The sequence below is a fragment of the Dendrobates tinctorius genome, unplaced genomic scaffold, assembly GCF_039654945.1.
Source record: "Dendrobates tinctorius isolate UK_male_01 unplaced genomic scaffold, ASM3965494v1 ptg000151l, whole genome shotgun sequence".
Lineage (NCBI taxonomy): Eukaryota > Metazoa > Chordata > Amphibia > Anura > Dendrobatidae > Dendrobates > Dendrobates tinctorius.
In genome coordinates this window covers 1,591,036-1,612,908 of record NW_027361818.1, presented here as the reverse complement: position 1 = coordinate 1,612,908, position 21,873 = coordinate 1,591,036, and the positions used below count along the sequence as shown (strand labels likewise).

The window sequence follows — 21,873 nt, the reverse complement described above, 5'->3', positions numbered from 1 at the left end:
TTTTATCTCTTTGTTTTTTTTTAATTTCGGTGGTTTGATGACAGAGGAATCTTTGTTATTACTTCCTTTACCAAACTATGGGTGATAAGGTGAACTTCGCCACTATGACAGTGGCTTCGTATAATGTAAAGGGCTTGCGATCCCCAAGTAAGAGAAGCCAAGTAATGAATCTTTTGCATTCAAAGAAGTCTAGTATAGTTTTCCTGCAGGAGACACATTTTAAAAAAGGGAGAGTCCCAGATATGTCTAGATCTCGCTACCCGACCTGGTATCACAGTACGGGTGGTTCAGCGTCGGGTGGAGTGAGTATTGCTATAAAGAAAAATGTTCCCTTTATTTTGAGTGATTGTTTATCGGATTCAGAAGGCAGGTACATTATAATTAAGGGCTTTTTGGCCAACACTAAGATTACCCTGTGTAATTTATATGCCCCAAATAGGAACCAGATAGGTTGGCTGTGTAAAACAATGAATGTTCTAGAACTTTTTACTGAGGGTCTGTTGTTGGTGGAAGGGGATTTTAATGTATCTTTGAACCCAATTTTAGATACTTCAACGGGCAGGTTGGCTCAAAGGGCGCTGAGAAGATTACACCTTTCATTACAAAAATTGCATCTGATAGACCCTTGGAGAACACTTTTTCCTTCGGGCAGAGATTACACTTTTTATTCCCATCCGAATAATAGCTATCACAGAATTGATTACCTATTGATACAAACAGCTAATCTCCAATTAGTTAAAAAAGCTAATATAGATATCATCTCTCTCTCAGACCACGCTCCCATTTTCCTTGACATAGAGATAAAAACTCTACCACGGCCGGCTGGGTCATGGTCACTGAATGAGACACTGTTGGACTCGGATTCCCACATTGAAAAACTGACAAACACTCTTGACTTCTTTTTTCAAAATAATTTGCACTCAGGCCCGCCCTTGCCTATGGTATGGGAATCACATAAAGCAGTAATGAGAGGGGAATTTATAGCCCTAGGCTCCTATTTGAAAAAAGAGCAAACAAAAAAGGTTGTGTCTATTCTACATCAAATAAGCTCCTACGAGAGACTACATAAGAGATCTCAGGTAAATAAAACATTATCTGAACTGACAGATCTGAGAACCTCATTGAAAAACCTTTTAAACATTCAATCAGCAAAAATCTACATGAGAAGTAAGCAGAAGTTTTATCTTCATGGCAATAAAAGTAGTAAGCTTATGACATCCCTACTTAAGAAACAAAAAGAAAAGACGTTTCTTAGACAACTCAGAGCTTTGGATGGCTCCTCAATTCTCGGGACTGCAGATATTGCCAGGGAGTTTAAAACCTTTTATGAAAATTTATACAATTTAAATACACCGGATAGCATGCAGGAGCCAGCCACAGCCTTGGCAAAAATAAAAGAATTCTTGACCTCACTGCATCTCCCTAAAATAACTCTTGAAGGCCAGTCCTTGCTGACTGCTCCAGTTAGCCCCAAAGAAATTTTAGACACTCTTTCTACTATTCCGAACGGAAAGGCACCGGGTCCAGATGGTCTTCCCATTATCTATTATAAAAAGTTTATAAAAACACTGTTACCTCGCCTAGTGTCTTTGTTTAATTCCTATCTGGAAGGCCAGCTCCCCCCTAGACAATCCTTAGAGGCATACATTACAGTCCTCCCTAAGGAGGGTAAAGACCCCAACCTGTGCGCTAGCTACAGACCAATATCACTGCTTAATGCAGATATTAAGATGTGGGCTAAAATATTAGCGGGCAGATTAAGCAATTTCTTACCTAAGCTAATTCATGCAGATCAAGTAGGTTTTGTAAGAGGCAGGGAAGGGAAGGACAATTCTACTAAAGTCATTCAGTCTATAATGTTTGCTAAGACTCGGGGTATACCTTTGATGCTTCTGTCGACGGATGCTGAGAAGGCTTTCGACAGAGTGAGCTGGAGGTTCATGGAACAAGTAATGCTTAGGTTTGGCTTCCCCCAATATATAACAGCGGTCCTCTCGCTTTATTCCCAACCGACGGCCAAAGTCAGAGTTAACGGCACCCTGTCAGATAGTTTTGGGATTAATAACGGGACTAGACAGGGTTGTCCCTTGTCGCCATCTTTGTTCATTTTAGTTGTAGAAACTTTGATACAAAGCATCAGACAAGACCAACGTATAGAGGGGTTGTCGGTGGGTCGAAGGTCACTTAAAACTCTAGCTTTCACAGATGATCTGCTTTTCCTTATCTCCAATCCATCCCGGGCATTCCCAATTATCCTTCAGGCCTTTCATCATTTTGGTCTCCTTTCTAATTTCAAAATTAATTTATCAAAATCTGAAGTGCTAAGCGTTGGTCTCCCTCACTCTCAGACCTCCACTATTCGTACGCAGATTCCATTTTCTTGGGCTACTAATTCTATTAGATATTTGGGAATAACGATAACTAGAGATCCCGCCAACCTATTCCACAATAATTACATTCCTTTAATTCAAAAGGTCAAAAGCCTGATGCAGAAGTATAGCCTACCCACTTTATCCTGGATGGGTCGTATTAAAGTGTTTAAGGCATATATAATGCCTATTATACTATATACCATGAACATGGTTCCGATTTGGATTCCCCTGACTTTTTTGGAACATTAAAATCCCTTATTGGAAAATTTATTTGGAAATCTAAAAGGGCTAGGTTGCCATATAAGTTTCTTTCTCGCCCTATCTCTTCTGGAGGATTGGGGGTCCCAGACCTTTTTTTATACTATAAGGCTATTCATCTCAGTAGATGGTTAAAGGTGGTGTCCTGTGCTGGAAGGGAGGAGGGGGATAGTGTTGACTGGGCTTTATTGGGCCCGAGGGGTTTGCCGTATCTTTGGACTAAGGCTAAACTGCCGGCCTCTCTTAGGTTGGATGACGTAACTACAACTACATTGCGTATTAAAAGATTGGTAATGGGAGAGTTCCCGGAAGATACCTTCCCCTCAATATTGACACCGATCGGCTCAATTCCCTATTTGTTAGAGCTAGATTTTCAAGACCCATACAATTTATGGTCCAACATCCCTGGAGAAACGTTGAATAGTTTTTATGGTAAAGGCATCTTGCGGGAGGGGTCTTGGCCACAGGGCATGTCGACTCAACCAACAAATTTTCTCCAAAAACAACACATCAGATGTACACTTTTACAGTTCAGATGGAGATTCCCGTCTAAATCTAATTGGTCTTGGTTAGATATTATGGTTAAACTTCCATCCCCACGGCTAAAAATTATATCTCGCATTTACTCGCATCTCATCTCTCCGACTGTACATTCTAAACCCTCCTTTATACACTCTTGGGAAATGGAACTTAATACCACGTTTACAGAAGACCAAATATCTAAAATGCTGTCAAATGCCAGGGGTTTTTCTAGATGTGTACTTCTGCAGGAGAATTCTTATAAAATATTAACTAGGTGGCATTTAACTCCAGCTAAATTATTCCAGTTGGGCCTTGCGGATAATGATGAATGTTGGCGATGCCTCAATTCTAGAGGACATCATTCACATATATTCTGGGGCTGCCCTAGATTGCGGGTGTTTTGGGAGGGAGTTGAACTAGTTCTCAGAAAATTAAAACTAATAAAGGTTGATCTTAGAGCCACGGAGGCTCTCCTTTCATGCCCGTCTAAAGATTTTTTACCAAAAAAACATGGGCTTCTTCCACTGATGTTGAGTGCGGCGAGACAGTTGATAGCTGTCCATTGGAAGGATGCAGCTCCTCCCACGTTAGGAGAATGGTATACCAAAATAAATCAGATCTCTCGCTTAGAGGAGCTGTCTAGCTGGGAAATTTATAATCATAAAGCTTATGTGTTGACTTGGGCCCCATGGAATAGGTATTTAGAAGACAATCCTCTTTAAAGGCATTTTAGAGTTTCTCAAGTTTAACTGAATTAGACGGCTTCTGTTCTGGGGTTTTTAGCCTCACTGCCCCAAACTAGATAGCCCAATTGTAATGTAGTGCGATGTGTTATTTTCCAAAGTGCACCCATTTAATGATTGTGCTTCTGTTGTCGACCACATGATGTTGATGTTAATGTTGTTGATACTGTATATGTATGTGTACCCTTTTTCCCTTTCCCTTTCTTTCTCCCTTTTCTCCCCTACCTATTTTTCCCTCATTTTTTCCTTCCTTCTCGCCTGAAACCAACCCTTGCTTAACATTTCGCTAACTGTACCTGAGAATTGGTGTTGGTTTTAATGGTGATGTGTAAAATTCCAAAATAAAGAATTTACAAAAAAAGAAAACATAGTAAAAGCTGGGAAAAATAAAACAATGCAGATTAATTCAATGACAGTGTGCGGAAACCAAAGACAATTTTAACCATTAGAAACACGTGTTCAACAAAATCTCTGCGTTTCTCAATATACAATCCATTCATCTCCTTCTACTCTTTAATCTCAGACCACTCCTTTCTCTTCAGTAAGTCAGTCAAGTTCTCTTGCTCATGGCTGTATCCTACAATAGATATTCATGCGAATTTAGGACAAAATCTTTTCACAGGCTGTTCTCTGTTTTCACGTGGCTAACACATCTGATAAAGTGAGCCTATAATTGGCTGTGATGGCCGCAAATCCCCGCACAGGTTCAAATCCTGTTCACAGCGCAGTGTTTTACTTGGTCAAAACTTTGGACCTTCTCGAAAAGAGTAAAATAATATATACAGTATATTATTAAAACGGGCCAAGTGATATGAAAATGGGACAACTTAACATGTTTGACTCGAAATCTGCCTCAAGAATGAGATTTAGCAGTATGAAAACTCCAAGAAATATTACTCGATGTTTCCCATGATATTGATGACATCATTTGCAGATAATAGAAATCTATGTATTGGTTGCTGGAAATCCTCTACACCAAATTTCTTTCAGCAATAAAAAGTCAATGAAAGTTTTTAAACTGGTTCCAAAAAGACAACTGAGAACCATCAGCAATGCCATATATTTTGATGGCTGCATTTTTAAGACGATGGACTTGAAATCTTCATGTTGGATGAAATCGTGTTCACAGTTTATTGTTTTACCTTTGAAAAGATTGGATTTTGCACATGAAAGATTAGTAAAAAGAAAATATAGTAAAAGCTGGGAATAATAAAACAATACAGATTAATTCCCTGACAGTGTGCGGAAACCAAAGACAATTTTAACCATGAGAAACACGTGGTCAACAAAATCTCTGCATTTCTCAATATACAATCCACTCATCTCCTTCTACTCTTTAATCTCAGACCACTCCTTTCTATTCAGTAAGTCAGTCAAGTTCTCTTGCTCATGGCTGTATCCTACAATAGATATTCATGCGAATTTAGGCCAAAATCTTTTCACAGGCTGTTCTCTGTGTTCACATGGCAAACACATCTGATAAGGTGAGCCTATAATTGGCTGTGATGGCCGCAAATCCCCACACAGGTTCAAATCCTGTTCACAGTGCAGTGTTTTACTTGGTCAAAACTTTGGACCTTCTCGAAAAGAGTAAAATAATATATACAGTATATTATTAAAATGGGCCAAGACATATGAAAATGGGACAATTAAATATATTTGAGTCGAAATCTGTCTCAAGAATGAAATTAACAAGTATGAAAACTTAAAGAAATATTACTAGATGTTTCCCATGATATTGATGACATCATTTGCAGATAATAGAAATCTATGTATTGATAGCTGGAAATCCTCTACACCAAATTTCTTTCAGCAATAAAATGTCAATTAAAGTATTTAAACTGGTTCCAAAAAGACAACTGAGAACCATCAGCAATGCCATATATTTTGATGGCTGCATTTTTAAGACGATGGACTTGAAATCTTCATGTTGGATGAAATCATGTTCAGTTTATTGTATTAGTTTTGAAAAGATTGGATTTTGCTTATGAAAGATTAGTGAAAAGAAAATATAGTAAAAGTTGGGAATAATAAAAAAAATGCAGATTAATTCCCTGGCAGTGCGTGGTGTCCAACAACAATTTTAAGCATCAGAAACACGTGGTCAACAAAATCACTGCGTTTCTTAATATACAATCCATTTATCTCCTTCTACTCTTTGATCTCAGACCACTTCTTTCTCTTCAGTAAGTCAGTCTAGTTTTCATGCTCATGGCTTTGTAGTTCAGTAGAGATTCAGGTGAACTTAGACCAAAATCTTCTCACAGGCTCTCCCTCTGTCCTCACATGGCAAAAACATCTGATAAATTATTCAACAGTTGTCTGTGATGGCCGAGTGGTTAAGGCGTTGGACTCGAAATCCAATTGGGTATCCCCACACAGGTTCAAATCGTGTTCACAGCGCAGTGTTTTACTTCGTCAAAACTTTGGACCTTCTCGAAAAGAGTAAAATAATATATACAGTATATTATTAAAACGGGCCAAGTGATATGAAAATGGGACAACTAAACATGTTTGACTCGAAATCTGCCTCAAGAATGAGATTTAGCAGTATGAAAACTCCAAGAAATATTACTCGATGTTTCCCATGATATTGATGACATCATTTGCAGATAATAGAAATCTATGTATTGGTTGCTGGAAATCCTCTACACCAAATTTCTTTCAGCAATAAAAAGTCAATGAAAGTATTTAAACTGGTTCCAAAAAGACAACTGAGAACCATCAGCAATGCCATATATTTTGATGGCTGCATTTTTAAGACGATGAACTTGAAATCTTCATGTTGGATGAAATCGTGTTCACAGTTTATTGTTTTACCTTTGAAAAGATTGGATTTTGCACATGAAAGATTAGTGAAAAGAAAATATAGTAAAAGCTGGGAATAATAAAACAATACAGATTAATTCCCTGACAGTGTGCGGAAACCAAAGACAATTTTAACCATGAGAAACACGTGGTCAACAAAATCTCTGCATTTCTCAATATACAATCCACTCATCTCCTTCTACTCTTTAATCTCAGACCACTCCTTTCTATTCAGTAAGTCAGTCAAGTTCTCTTGCTCATGGCTGTATCCTACAATAGATATTCATGCGAATTTAGGCCAAAATCTTTTCACAGGCTGTTCTCTGTGTTCACATGGCAAACACATCTGATAAGGTGAGCCTATAATTGGCTGTGATGGCCGCAAATCCCCACACAGGTTCAAATCCTGTTCACAGTGCAGTGTTTTACTTGGTCAAAACTTTGGACCTTCTCTAAAAGAGTAAAATAATATATACAGTATATTATTAAAACGGGCCAAGTGATATGAAAATGAGACAACTTAACATGTTTGACTCGAAATCTGCCTCAAGAATGAGATTTAGCAGTATGAAAACTCAAAGAAATATTACTCGATGTCTCCCATGATATTGATGACATCATTTGCAGATAATAGAAATCTATGTATTGGTTGCTGGAAATCCCCTACACCAAATTTTTTTCAGCAATAAAAAGTCAATGAAAGTATTTAAACTGGTTCCAAAAAGACAACTGAGAACCATCAGCAATGCCATATATTTTGATGGCTGCATTTTTAAGACGATGGACTTGAAATCTTGATGTTGGATGAATTCGTGTTCACAGTTTATTGTTTTACCTTTGAAAAGATTGGATTTTGCACATGAAAGATTAGTGAAAAGAAAATATAGTAGATGCTGGGAATAATAAAACAATGCAGATTAATTCCCTGACAGTGTGTGGAAACCAAAGACAATTTTAACCATGAGAAACACGTGGTCAACAAAATCTCTGCCTTTCTCAATATACAATCCATTCATCTCCTTCTACTCTTTGATCTCAGACCACTCCTTTCTCTTCAGTAAGTCAGTCAAGTTCTCTTGCTCATGGCTGTATCCTAAATAGATATTCATGCGAACTTAGGCCAAAATCTTCTCACAGGCTGTTGTCTGTGTTCACATGGCAAACACATCTGATAAAGTGAGCCTATAATTGGCTGTGATGGCTGCAAATCCCCACACAGGTTCAAATCCTCATCACAGTGCAATGTTTTACTTGGTCAAAACTTTGGACCTTCTCGAAAAGAGTAAAATAATATATACAGTATATTATTAAAACGGGCCAAGTGATATGAAAATGGGACAACTTAACATGTTTGACTCGAAATCTGCCTCAAGAATGAGATTTAGCAGTATGAAAACTCCAAGAAATATTACTCGATGTTTCCCATGATATTGATGACATCATTTGCAGATAATAGAAATCTATGTATTGGTTGCTGGAAATCCTCTACACCAAATTTCTTTCAGCAATAAAAAGTCAATGAAAGTATTTAAACTGGTTCCAAAAAGACAACTGAGAACCATCAGCAATGCCATATATTTTGATGGCTGCATTTTTAAGACGATGGACTTGAAATCTTCATGTTGGATGAAATCATGTTCAGTTTATTGTATTAGTTTTGAAAAGATTGGATTTTGCTTATCACAGATTAGTGAAAAGAAAATATAGTAAAAGTTGTGAATAATAAAAAAAATGCAGATTAATTCCCTGGCAGTGCGCGGTGTCCAACCACAATTTTAACCATGAGAAACATGTGGTCAACAAAATCACTGCGTTTCTTAATATACAATCCATTTATCTCCTTCTACTCTTTGATCTCAGACCACTTCTTTCTCTTCAGTAAGTCAGTCTAGTTTTCATGCTCATGGCTTTGTAGTTCAGTAGATATTCAGGTGAACTTAGACCAAAATCTTCTCACAGGCTCTCCCTCTGTGCTCACATGGCAAAAACATCTGATAGTTTATTCAACAGTTGGCTGTGATGGCAGAGTGGTTAAGGTGTTGGACTTGAAATCCAATGAGGTATCCCCACACAGGTTCAAATCCTGTCCACAGTGCAGTGTTTTACTAGGTCAAAACTTTGGACCTTCTCGAAAAGAGTAAAATAATATATACAGTATATTATTAAAACGGGCCAAGTGATATGAAAATGGGACAACTTAACATGTTTGACTCGAAATCTGCCTCAAGAATGAGATTTAGCAGTATGAAAACTCCAAGAAATATTACTCGATGTTTCCCATGATATTGATGACATCATTTGCAGATAATAGAAATCTATGTATTGGTTGCTGGAAATCCTCTACACCAAATTTCTTTCAGCAATAAAAAGTCAATGAAAGTATTTAAACTGGTTCCAAAAAGACAACTGAGAACCATCAGCAATGCCATATATTTTGATGGCTGCATTTTTAAGACGATGGACTTGAAATCTTCATGTTGGATGAAATCGTGTTCACAGTTTATTGTTTTACCTTTGAAAAGATTGGATTTTGCACATGAAAGATTAGTGAAAAGAAAATATAGTAGACGCTGGGAATAATAAAACAATGCAGATTAATTCCCTGACAGTGTGTGGAAACCAAAGACAATTTTAACCATTAGAAACATGTGGTCAACAAAATCTCTGCGTTTCTCAATATACAATCCATTCATCTCCTTCTACTCTTTGATCTCAGACCACTCCTTTCTCTTCAGTAAGTCAGTCAAGTTCTCTTGCTCATGGCTGTATCCTACAATAGATATTCATGCGAACTTAGGCCAAAATCTTCTCACAGGCTGTTCTCTGTGTTCACATGGCAAACACATCTGATAAAGTGAGCCTATAATAGGCTGTGATGGCTGCAAATCCACACACAGGTTCAAATCCTCATCACAGTGCAATGTTTTACTTGGTCAAAACTTTGGACCTTCTCGAAAAGAGTAAAATAATATATACAGTATATTATTAAAATGGGCCAAGACATATGAAAATGGGACAACTAAATATGTTTGAGTCGAAATCTGTCTCAAGAATGAAATTAACAAGTATGAAAACTTAAAGAAATATTACTAGATGTTTTCCATGATATTGATGACATCATTTGCAGATAATAGAAATCTATGTATTGATAGCTGGAAATCCTCTACACCAAATATCTTTCAGCAATAAAATATCAATTAAAGTATTTAAACTGGTTCCAAAAAGACAACTGAGAACCATCAGCAATGCCATATATTTTGATGGCTGCATTTTTAAGACGATGGAATTGAAATCTTCATGTTGGATGAAATCATGTTCAGTTTATTGTTTTAGTTTTGAAAAGATTGGATTTTGCTTATCACAGATTAGTGAAAAGAAAATATAGTAAAAGTTGGGAATAATAAAAAAAATGCAGATTAATTCCCTGGCAGTGCGCGGTGTCCAACCACAATTTTAACCATGAGAAACATGTGGTCAACAAAATCACTGCGTTTCTTAATATACAATCCATTTATCTCCTTCTACTCTTTGATCTCAGACCACTTCTTTCTCTTCAGTAAGTCAGTCTAGTTTTCATGCTCATGGCTTTGTAGTTCAGTAGAGATTCAGGTGAACTTAGACCAAAATCTTCTCACAGGCTCTCCCTCTGTGCTCACATGGCAAAAACATCTGATAGTTTATTCAATATTTGGCTGTGATGGCCGAGTGGTTAAGGTGTTGGACTTGAAATCCAATGGGGTATCCCCGCACAGGTTCAAATCCTGTCCACAGTGCACTGTTTTACTAGGTCAAAACTTTGGACCTTCTCGAAAAGAGTAAAATAATATATACAGTATATTATTAAAACGGGCCAAGTGATATGAAAATGGGACAACTTAACATGTTTGACTCAAAATATGCGTCAAGAATGAGATTTAGCAGTATGAAAACTCCAAGAAATATTACTCGATCCTCTACACCAAATTTCTTTCAGCAATAAAAAGTCAATGAAAGTATTTAAACTGGTTCCAAAAAGACAACTGATAACCATCAGCAATGCCATATATTTTGATGGCTGCATTTTTAAGATGATGGACTTGAAATCTTCATGTTGGATGAAATCGTGTTCACAGTTTATTGTTTTACCTTTGAAAAGATTGGATTTTGCACATGAAAGATTAGTGAAAAGAAAATATAGTAAAAGCTGGGAATAATAAAACAATACAGATTAATTCCGTGACAGTGTGCGGAAACCAAAGACAATTTTAACCATGAGAAACACGTGGTCAACAAAATCTCTGCGTTTCTCAATATACAATCCACTCATCTCCTTCTACTCTTTAATCTCAGACCACTCCTTTCTATTCAGTAAGTCAGTCAAGTTCTCTTGCTCATGGCTGTATCCTACAATAGATATTCATGCGAATTTAGGCCAAAATCTTTTCACAGGCTGTTCTCTGTGTTCACATGGCAAACACATCTGATAAGGTGAGCCTATAATTGGCTGTGATGGCCGCAAATCCCCACACAGGTTCAAATCCTGTTCACAGTGCAGTGTTTTACTTGTTCAAAACTTTGGACCTTCTCGAAAAGAGTAAAATAATATATACAGTATATTATTAAAATGGGCCAAGACATATGAAAATGGGACAATTAAATATATTTGAGTCGAAATCTGTCTCAAGAATGAAATTAACAAGTATGAAAACTTAAAGAAATATTACTAGATGTTTCCCATGATATTGATGACATCATTTGCAGATAATAGAAATCTATGTATTGATAGCTGGAAATCCTCTACACCAAATTTCTTTCAGCAATAAAATGTCAATTAAAGTATTTAAACTGGTTCCAAAAAGACAACTGAGAACCATCAGCAATGCCATATATTTTGATGGCTGCATTTTTAAGACGATGGACTTGAAATCTTCATGTTGGATGAAATCATGTTCAGTTTATTGTATTAGTTTTGAAAAGATTGGATTTTGCTTATGAAAGATTAGTGAAAAGAAAATATAGTAAAAGTAGGGAATAATAAAAAAAAGCAGATTAATTCCCTGGCAGTGCGCGGTGTCCAACCACAATTTTAAGCATGAGAAACATGTGGTCAACAAAATCACTATTTTGATGGCTGCATTTTTAAGACGATGGACTTGAAATCTTCATGTTGGATGAAATCGTGTTCACAGTTTATTGTTTTACCTTTGAAAAGATTGGATTTTGCACATGAAAGATTAGTGAAAAGAAAATATAGTAGACGCTGGGAATAATAAAACAATGCAGATTAATTCCCTGACAGTGTGTGGAAACCAAAGACAATTTTAACCATGAGAAACATGTGGTCAACAAAATCTCTGCATTTCTCAATATACAATCCATTCATCTCCTTCTACTCTTTGATCTCAGACCACTCGTTTCTCTTCAGTAAGTCAGTCAAGTTCTCTTGCTCATGGCTGTATCCTAAATAGATATTCATGCGAACTTAGGCCAAAATCTTCTCACAGGCTGTTCTCTGTGTTCACATGGCAAACACATCTGATAAAGTGAGCCTATAATTGGCTGTGATGGCCGCAAATCCCCACACATGTTCAAATCCTGATCACAGTGCAATGATTTACTTGGTCAAAACTTTGGACCTTCTCGAAAAGAGTAAAATAATATATACAGTATATTATTAAAATGGGACAAGACATATGAAAATGGGACAACTAAATATGTTTGAGTCGAAATCTGTCTCAAGAATGAAATTAACAAGTATGAAAACTTAAAGAAATATTACTAGATGTTTCCCATGATATTGATGACATCATTTGCAGATAATAGAAATCTATGTATTGATAGCTGGAAATCCTCTACAACAAATATCTTTCAGCAATAAAATGTCAATTAAAGTATTTAAACTGGTTCCAAAAAGACAACTGAGAACCATCAGCAATGCCATATATTTTGATGGCTGCATTTTTAAGACGATGGACTTGAAATCTTCATGTTGGATGAAATCATGTTCAGTTTATTGTATTAGTTTTGAAAAGATTGGATTTTGCTTATGAAAGATTAGTGAAAAGAAAATATAGTAAAAGTTGGGAATAATAAAAAAAATGCAGATTAATTCCCTGGCAGTGCGTGGTGTCCAACAACAATTTTAAGCATCAGAAACACGTGGTCAACAAAATCACTGCGTTTCTTAATATACAATCCATTTATCTCCTTCTACTCTTTGATCTCAGACCACTTCTTTCTCTTCAGTAAGTCAGTCTAGTTTTCATGCTCATGGCTTTGTAGTTCAGTAGAGATTCAGGTGAACTTAGACCAAAATCTTCTCACAGGCTCTCCCTCTGTCCTCACATGGCAAAAACATCTGATAAATTATTCAACAGTTGTCTGTGATGGCCGAGTGGTTAAGGCGTTGGACTCGAAATCCAATTGGGTATCCCCACACAGGTTCAAATCGTGTTCACAGCGCAGTGTTTTACTTCGTCAAAACTTTGGACCTTCTCGAAAAGAGTAAAATAATATATACAGTATATTATTAAAACGGGCCAAGTGATATGAAAATGGGACAACTAAACATGTTTGACTCGAAATCTGCCTCAAGAATGAGATTTAGCAGTATGAAAACTCCAAGAAATATTACTCGATGTTTCCCATGATATTGATGACATCATTTGCAGATAATAGAAATCTATGTATTGGTTGCTGGAAATCCTCTACACCAAATTTCTTTCAGCAATAAAAAGTCAATGAAAGTATTTAAACTGGTTCCAAAAAGACAACTGAGAACCATCAGCAATGCCATATATTTTGATGGCTGCATTTTTAAGACGATGAACTTGAAATCTTCATGTTGGATGAAATCGTGTTCACAGTTTATTGTTTTACCTTTGAAAAGATTGGATTTTGCACATGAAAGATTAGTGAAAAGAAAATATAGTAAAAGCTGGGAATAATAAAACAATACAGATTAATTCCCTGACAGTGTGCGGAAACCAAAGACAATTTTAACCATGAGAAACACGTGGTCAACAAAATCTCTGCATTTCTCAATATACAATCCACTCATCTCCTTCTACTCTTTAATCTCAGACCACTCCTTTCTATTCAGTAAGTCAGTCAAGTTCTCTTGCTCATGGCTGTATCCTACAATAGATATTCATGCGAATTTAGGCCAAAATCTTTTCACAGGCTGTTCTCTGTGTTCACATGGCAAACACATCTGATAAGGTGAGCCTATAATTGGCTGTGATGGCCGCAAATCCCCACACAGGTTCAAATCCTGTTCACAGTGCAGTGTTTTACTTGGTCAAAACTTTGGACCTTCTCTAAAAGAGTAAAATAATATATACAGTATATTATTAAAACGGGCCAAGTGATATGAAAATGAGACAACTTAACATGTTTGACTCGAAATCTGCCTCAAGAATGAGATTTAGCAGTATGAAAACTCAAAGAAATATTACTCGATGTCTCCCATGATATTGATGACATCATTTGCAGATAATAGAAATCTATGTATTGGTTGCTGGAAATCCCCTACACCAAATTTTTTTCAGCAATAAAAAGTCAATGAAAGTATTTAAACTGGTTCCAAAAAGACAACTGAGAACCATCAGCAATGCCATATATTTTGATGGCTGCATTTTTAAGACGATGGACTTGAAATCTTGATGTTGGATGAATTCGTGTTCACAGTTTATTGTTTTACCTTTGAAAAGATTGGATTTTGCACATGAAAGATTAGTGAAAAGAAAATATAGTAGATGCTGGGAATAATAAAACAATGCAGATTAATTCCCTGACAGTGTGTGGAAACCAAAGACAATTTTAACCATGAGAAACACGTGGTCAACAAAATCTCTGCCTTTCTCAATATACAATCCATTCATCTCCTTCTACTCTTTGATCTCAGACCACTCCTTTCTCTTCAGTAAGTCAGTCAAGTTCTCTTGCTCATGGCTGTATCCTAAATAGATATTCATGCGAACTTAGGCCAAAATCTTCTCACAGGCTGTTGTCTGTGTTCACATGGCAAACACATCTGATAAAGTGAGCCTATAATTGGCTGTGATGGCTGCAAATCCCCACACAGGTTCAAATCCTCATCACAGTGCAATGTTTTACTTGGTCAAAACTTTGGACCTTCTCGAAAAGAGTAAAATAATATATACAGTATATTATTAAAACGGGCCAAGTGATATGAAAATGGGACAACTTAACATGTTTGACTCGAAATCTGCCTCAAGAATGAGATTTAGCAGTATGAAAACTCCAAGAAATATTACTCGATGTTTCCCATGATATTGATGACATCATTTGCAGATAATAGAAATCTATGTATTGGTTGCTGGAAATCCTCTACACCAAATTTCTTTCAGCAATAAAAAGTCAATGAAAGTATTTAAACTGGTTCCAAAAAGACAACTGAGAACCATCAGCAATGCCATATATTTTGATGGCTGCATTTTTAAGACGATGGACTTGAAATCTTCATGTTGGATGAAATCATGTTCAGTTTATTGTATTAGTTTTGAAAAGATTGGATTTTGCTTATCACAGATTAGTGAAAAGAAAATATAGTAAAAGTTGTGAATAATAAAAAAAATGCAGATTAATTCCCTGGCAGTGCGCGGTGTCCAACCACAATTTTAACCATGAGAAACATGTGGTCAACAAAATCACTGCGTTTCTTAATATACAATCCATTTATCTCCTTCTACTCTTTGATCTCAGACCACTTCTTTCTCTTCAGTAAGTCAGTCTAGTTTTCATGCTCATGGCTTTGTAGTTCAGTAGATATTCAGGTGAACTTAGACCAAAATCTTCTCACAGGCTCTCCCTCTGTGCTCACATGGCAAAAACATCTGATAGTTTATTCAACAGTTGGCTGTGATGGCAGAGTGGTTAAGGTGTTGGACTTGAAATCCAATGAGGTATCCCCACACAGGTTCAAATCCTGTCCACAGTGCAGTGTTTTACTAGGTCAAAACTTTGGACCTTCTCGAAAAGAGTAAAATAATATATACAGTATATTATTAAAACGGGCCAAGTGATATGAAAATGGGACAACTTAACATGTTTGACTCGAAATCTGCCTCAAGAATGAGATTTAGCAGTATGAAAACTCCAAGAAATATTACTCGATGTTTCCCATGATATTGATGACATCATTTGCAGATAATAGAAATCTATGTATTGGTTGCTGGAAATCCTCTACACCAAATTTCTTTCAGCAATAAAAAGTCAATGAAAGTATTTAAACTGGTTCCAAAAAGACAACTGAGAACCATCAGCAATGCCATATATTTTGATGGCTGCATTTTTAAGACGATGGACTTGAAATCTTCATGTTGGATGAAATCGTGTTCACAGTTTATTGTTTTACCTTTGAAAAGATTGGATTTTGCACATGAAAGATTAGTGAAAAGAAAATATAGTAGACGCTGGGAATAATAAAACAATGCAGATTAATTCCCTGACAGTGTGTGGAAACCAAAGACAATTTTAACCATTAGAAACATGTGGTCAACAAAATCTCTGCGTTTCTCAATATACAATCCATTCATCTCCTTCTACTCTTTGATCTCAGACCACTCCTTTCTCTTCAGTAAGTCAGTCAAGTTCTCTTGCTCATGGCTGTATCCTACAATAGATATTCATGCGAACTTAGGCCAAAATCTTCTCACAGGCTGTTCTCTGTGTTCACATGGCAAACACATCTGATAAAGTGAGCCTATAATAGGCTGTGATGGCTGCAAATCCACACACAGGTTCAAATCCTCATCACAGTGCAATGTTTTACTTGGTCAAAACTTTGGACCTTCTCGAAAAGAGTAAAATAATATATACAGTATATTATTAAAATGGGCCAAGACATATGAAAATGGGACAACTAAATATGTTTGAGTCGAAATCTGTCTCAAGAATGAAATTAACAAGTATGAAAACTTAAAGAAATATTACTAGATGTTTTCCATGATATTGATGACATCATTTGCAGATAATAGAAATCTATGTATTGATAGCTGGAAATCCTCTACACCAAATATCTTTCAGCAATAAAATATCAATTAAAGTATTTAAACTGGTTCCAAAAAGACAACTGAGAACCATCAGCAATGCCATATATTTTGATGGCTGCATTTTTAAGACGATGGAATTGAAATCTTCATGTTGGATGAAATCATGTTCAGTTTATTGTTTTAGTTTTGAAAAGATTGGATTTTGCTTATCACAGATTAGTGAAAAGAAAATATAGTAAAAGTTGGGAATAATAAAAAAAATGCAGATTAATTCCCTGGCAGTGCGCGGTGTCCAACCACAATTTTAACCATGAGAAACATGTGGTCAACAAAATCACTGCGTTTCTTAATATACAATCCATTTATCTCCTTCTACTCTTTGATCTCAGACCACTTCTTTCTCTTCAGTAAGTCAGTCTAGTTTTCATGCTCATGGCTTTGTAGTTCAGTAGAGATTCAGGTGAACTTAGACCAAAATCTTCTCACAGGCTCTCCCTCTGTGCTCACATGGCAAAAACATCTGATAGTTTATTCAACATTTGGCTGTGATGGCCGAGTGGTTAAGGTGTTGGACTTGAAATCCAATGGGGTATCCCCGCACAGGTTCAAATCCTGTCCACAGTGCACTGTTTTACTAGGTCAAAACTTTGGACCTTCTCGAAAAGAGTAAAATAATATATACAGTATATTATTAAAACGGGCCAAGTGATATGAAAATGGGACAACTTAACATGTTTGACTCAAAATATGCGTCAAGAATGAGATTTAGCAGTATGAAAACTCCAAGAAATATTACTCGATCCTCTACACCAAATTTCTTTCAGCAATAAAAAGTCAATGAAAGTATTTAAACTGGTTCCAAAAAGACAACTGATAACCATCAGCAATGCCATATATTTTGATGGCTGCATTTTTAAGATGATGGACTTGAAATCTTCATGTTGGATGAAATCGTGTTCACAGTTTATTGTTTTACCTTTGAAAAGATTGGATTTTGCACATGAAAGATTAGTGAAAAGAAAATATAGTAAAAGCTGGGAATAATAAAACAATACAGATTAATTCCGTGACAGTGTGCGGAAACCAAAGACAATTTTAACCATGAGAAACACGTGGTCAACAAAATCTCTGCGTTTCTCAATATACAATCCACTCATCTCCTTCTACTCTTTAATCTCAGACCACTCCTTTCTATTCAGTAAGTCAGTCAAGTTCTCTTGCTCATGGCTGTATCCTACAATAGATATTCATGCGAATTTAGGCCAAAATCTTTTCACAGGCTGTTCTCTGTGTTCACATGGCAAACACATCTGATAAGGTGAGCCTATAATTGGCTGTGATGGCCGCAAATCCCCACACAGGTTCAAATCCTGTTCACAGTGCAGTGTTTTACTTGTTCAAAACTTTGGACCTTCTCGAAAAGAGTAAAATAATATATACAGTATATTATTAAAATGGGCCAAGACATATGAAAATGGGACAATTAAATATATTTGAGTCGAAATCTGTCTCAAGAATGAAATTAACAAGTATGAAAACTTAAAGAAATATTACTAGATGTTTCCCATGATATTGATGACATCATTTGCAGATAATAGAAATCTATGTATTGATAGCTGGAAATCCTCTACACCAAATTTCTTTCAGCAATAAAATGTCAATTAAAGTATTTAAACTGGTTCCAAAAAGACAACTGAGAACCATCAGCAATGCCATATATTTTGATGGCTGCATTTTTAAGACGATGGACTTGAAATCTTCATGTTGGATGAAATCATGTTCAGTTTATTGTATTAGTTTTGAAAAGATTGGATTTTGCTTATGAAAGATTAGTGAAAAGAAAATATAGTAAAAGTAGGGAATAATAAAAAAAAGCAGATTAATTCCCTGGCAGTGCGCGGTGTCCAACCACAATTTTAAGCATGAGAAACATGTGGTCAACAAAATCACTATTTTGATGGCTGCATTTTTAAGACGATGGACTTGAAATCTTCATGTTGGATGAAATCGTGTTCACAGTTTATTGTTTTACCTTTGAAAAGATTGGATTTTGCACATGAAAGATTAGTGAAAAGAAAATATAGTAGACGCTGGGAATAATAAAACAATGCAGATTAATTCCCTGACAGTGTGTGGAAACCAAAGACAATTTTAACCATGAGAAACATGTGGTCAACAAAATCTCTGCATTTCTCAATATACAATCCATTCATCTCCTTCTACTCTTTGATCTCAGACCACTCGTTTCTCTTCAGTAAGTCAGTCAAGTTCTCTTGCTCATGGCTGTATCCTAAATAGATATTCATGCGAACTTAGGCCAAAATCTTCTCACAGGCTGTTCTCTGTGTTCACATGGCAAACACATCTGATAAAGTGAGCCTATAATTGGCTGTGATGGCCGCAAATCCCCACACATGTTCAAATCCTGATCACAGTGCAATGATTTACTTGGTCAAAACTTTGGACCTTCTCGAAAAGAGTAAAATAATATATACAGTATATTATTAAAATGGGACAAGACATATGAAAATGGGACAACTAAATATGTTTGAGTCGAAATCTGTCTCAAGAATGAAATTAACAAGTATGAAAACTTAAAGAAATATTACTAGATGTTTCCCATGATATTGATGACATCATTTGCAGATAATAGAAATCTATGTATTGATAGCTGGAAATCCTCTACAACAAATATCTTTCAGCAATAAAATGTCAATTAAAGTATTTAAACTGGTTCCAAAAAGACAACTGAGAACCATCAGCAATGCCATATATTTTGATGGCTGCATTTTTAAGACGATGGACTTGAAATCTTCATGTTGGATGAAATCATGTTCAGTTTATTGTATTAGTTTTGAAAAGATTGGATTTTGCTTATCAAAGATTAGTGAAAAGAAAATATAGTAAAAGTTGGGAATAATAAAAAAAATGCAGATTAATTCCCTGGCAGTGCGCGGTGTCCAACCACAATTTTAACCATGAGAAACATGTGGTCAACAAAATCACTGCGTTTCTTATTATACAATCCATTTATCTCCTTCTACTCTTTGATCTCAGACCACTTCTTTCTCTTCAGTAAGTCAGTCTAGTTTTCATGCTCATGGCTTTGTAGTTCAGTAGACATTCAGGTGAACTTAGACCAAAATCTTCTCACAGGCTCTCCCTCTGTGCTCACATGGCAAAAACATCTGATAGATTATGCAACAGTTGGCTGTGATGGCCGAGTGGTTAAGGTGTTGGACTTCAAATCCGATGGGGTATCCCCGCACAGGTTCAAATCCTGTTCACAGCACAGTGTTTTACTTGGTCAAAACTTTGGACCTTCTCTAAAAGAGTAAAATAATATATACAGTATATTATTAAAACGGGCCAAGTGATATGAAAATGAGACAACTTAACATGTTTGACTCGAAATCTGCCTCAAGAATGAGATTTAGCAGTATGAAAACTCAAAGAAATATTACTCGATGTCTCCCATGATATTGATGACATCATTTGCAGATAATAGAAATCTATGTATTGGTTGCTGGAAATCCCCTACACCAAATTTTTTTCAGCAATAAAAAGTCAATGAAAGTATTTAAACTGGTTCCAAAAAGACAACTGAGAACCATCAGCAATGCCATATATTTTGATGGCTGCATTTTTAAGACGATGGACTTGAAATCTTCATGTTGGATGAAATCGTGTTCACAGTTTATTGTTTTACCTTTGAAAAGATTGGATTTTGCAAATGAAAGATTAGTGAAAAGAAAATATAGTAGAAGCTGGGAATAATAAAACAATGCAGATTAATTCTCTGACAGTGTGCGGAAACCAAAGACAATTTTAACCATGAGAAACACGTGGTCAACAAAATCTCTGCGTTTCTCAATATACAATCCATTCATCTCCTTCTACTCTTTAATCTCAGACCACTACTTTCTCTTCAGTAAGTCAGTCAAGTTCTCTTGCTCATGGCTGTATCCTAAATAGATATTCATGCGAACTTAGGCCAAAATCTTCTCACAGGCTGTTCTCTGTGTTCACATGGCAAACACATCTGATAAAGTGAGCCTATAATTGGCTGTGATGGCCGCAAATCCCCACACATGTTCAAATCCTGATCACAGTGCAATGATTTACTTGGTCAAAACTTTGGACCTTCTCGAAAAGAGTAAAATAATATATACAGTATATTATTAAAATGGGACAAGACATATGAAAATGGGACAACTAAATATGTTTGAGTCGAAATCTGTCTCAAGAATGAAATTAACAAGTATGAAAACTTAAAGAAATATTACTAGATGTTTCCCATGATATTGATGACATCATTTGCAGATAATAGAAATCTATGTATTGATAGCTGGAAATCCTCTACACCAAATTTCTTTCAGCAATAAAATGTCAATTAAAGTATTTAAACTGGTTCCAAAAAGACAACTGAGAACCATCAGCAATGCCATATATTTTGATGGCTGCATTTTTAAGACGATGGACTTGAATCTTGATGTTGGATGAAATCATGTTCAGTTTATTGTATCAGTTTTGAAAAGATTGCATTTTGCTTATGAAAGATTAGTGAAAAGAAAATATAGTAAAAGTTGGGAATAATAAAAAAATGCAGATTAATTCCCTGGCAGTGCGCGGTGTCCAACCACAATTTTAAGCATGAGAAACATGTGGTCAACAAAATCACTATTTTGATGGCTGCATTTTTAAGACGATGGACTTGAAATCTTCATGTTGGATGAAATCGTGTTCACAGTTTATTGTTTTACCTTTGAAAAGATTGGATTTTGCACATGAAAGATTAGTGAAAAGAAAATATAGTAGACGCTGGGAATAATAAAACAATGCAGATTAATTCCCTGACAGTGTGTGGAAACCAAAGACAATTTTAACCATGAGAAACATGTGGTCAACAAAATCTCTGCGTTTCTCAATATACAATCCATTCATCTCCTTCTACTCTTTGATCTCAGACCACTCCTTTCTCTTCAGTAAGTCAGTCAAGTTCTCTTGCTCATGGCTGTATCCTAAATAGATATTCATGCGAACTTAGGCCAAAATCTTCTCACAGGCTGTTGTATGTGTTCACATGGCAAACACATCTGATAAAGTGAGCCTATAATTGGCTGTGATGGCCGCAAATCCCCACACACGTTCAAATCCTGATCAAAGTGCAATGTT

General features: G+C 36.0%; 6 non-coding genes across 6 annotated transcripts; all 6 read left to right on the top strand.

The window, feature by feature from the left end:
* Positions 1-6,216: 6,216 nt before the first annotated feature.
* Positions 6,217-6,298, top strand: TRNAS-CGA (transfer RNA serine (anticodon CGA)). Its single transcript has one exon. It is a non-coding gene; the product is annotated as a tRNA-Ser (tRNA).
* Positions 6,299-8,716: 2,418 nt separating this feature from the next.
* TRNAS-UGA (transfer RNA serine (anticodon UGA)) lies at positions 8,717-8,798 on the top strand. The gene has a single exon. It is a non-coding gene; the product is annotated as a tRNA-Ser (tRNA).
* A 1,596-nt stretch (positions 8,799-10,394) lies between these two features.
* Positions 10,395-10,476, top strand: TRNAS-UGA (transfer RNA serine (anticodon UGA)). The gene has a single exon. It is a non-coding gene; the product is annotated as a tRNA-Ser (tRNA).
* Positions 10,477-13,062: 2,586 nt separating this feature from the next.
* TRNAS-CGA (transfer RNA serine (anticodon CGA)) lies at positions 13,063-13,144 on the top strand. The gene has a single exon. It is a non-coding gene; the product is annotated as a tRNA-Ser (tRNA).
* A 2,418-nt stretch (positions 13,145-15,562) lies between these two features.
* TRNAS-UGA (transfer RNA serine (anticodon UGA)) lies at positions 15,563-15,644 on the top strand. Its single transcript has one exon. It is a non-coding gene; the product is annotated as a tRNA-Ser (tRNA).
* Positions 15,645-17,240: 1,596 nt separating this feature from the next.
* On the top strand, positions 17,241-17,322 carry TRNAS-UGA (transfer RNA serine (anticodon UGA)). The gene has a single exon. It is a non-coding gene; the product is annotated as a tRNA-Ser (tRNA).
* The last annotated feature ends 4,551 nt before the right edge of the window (positions 17,323-21,873 follow it).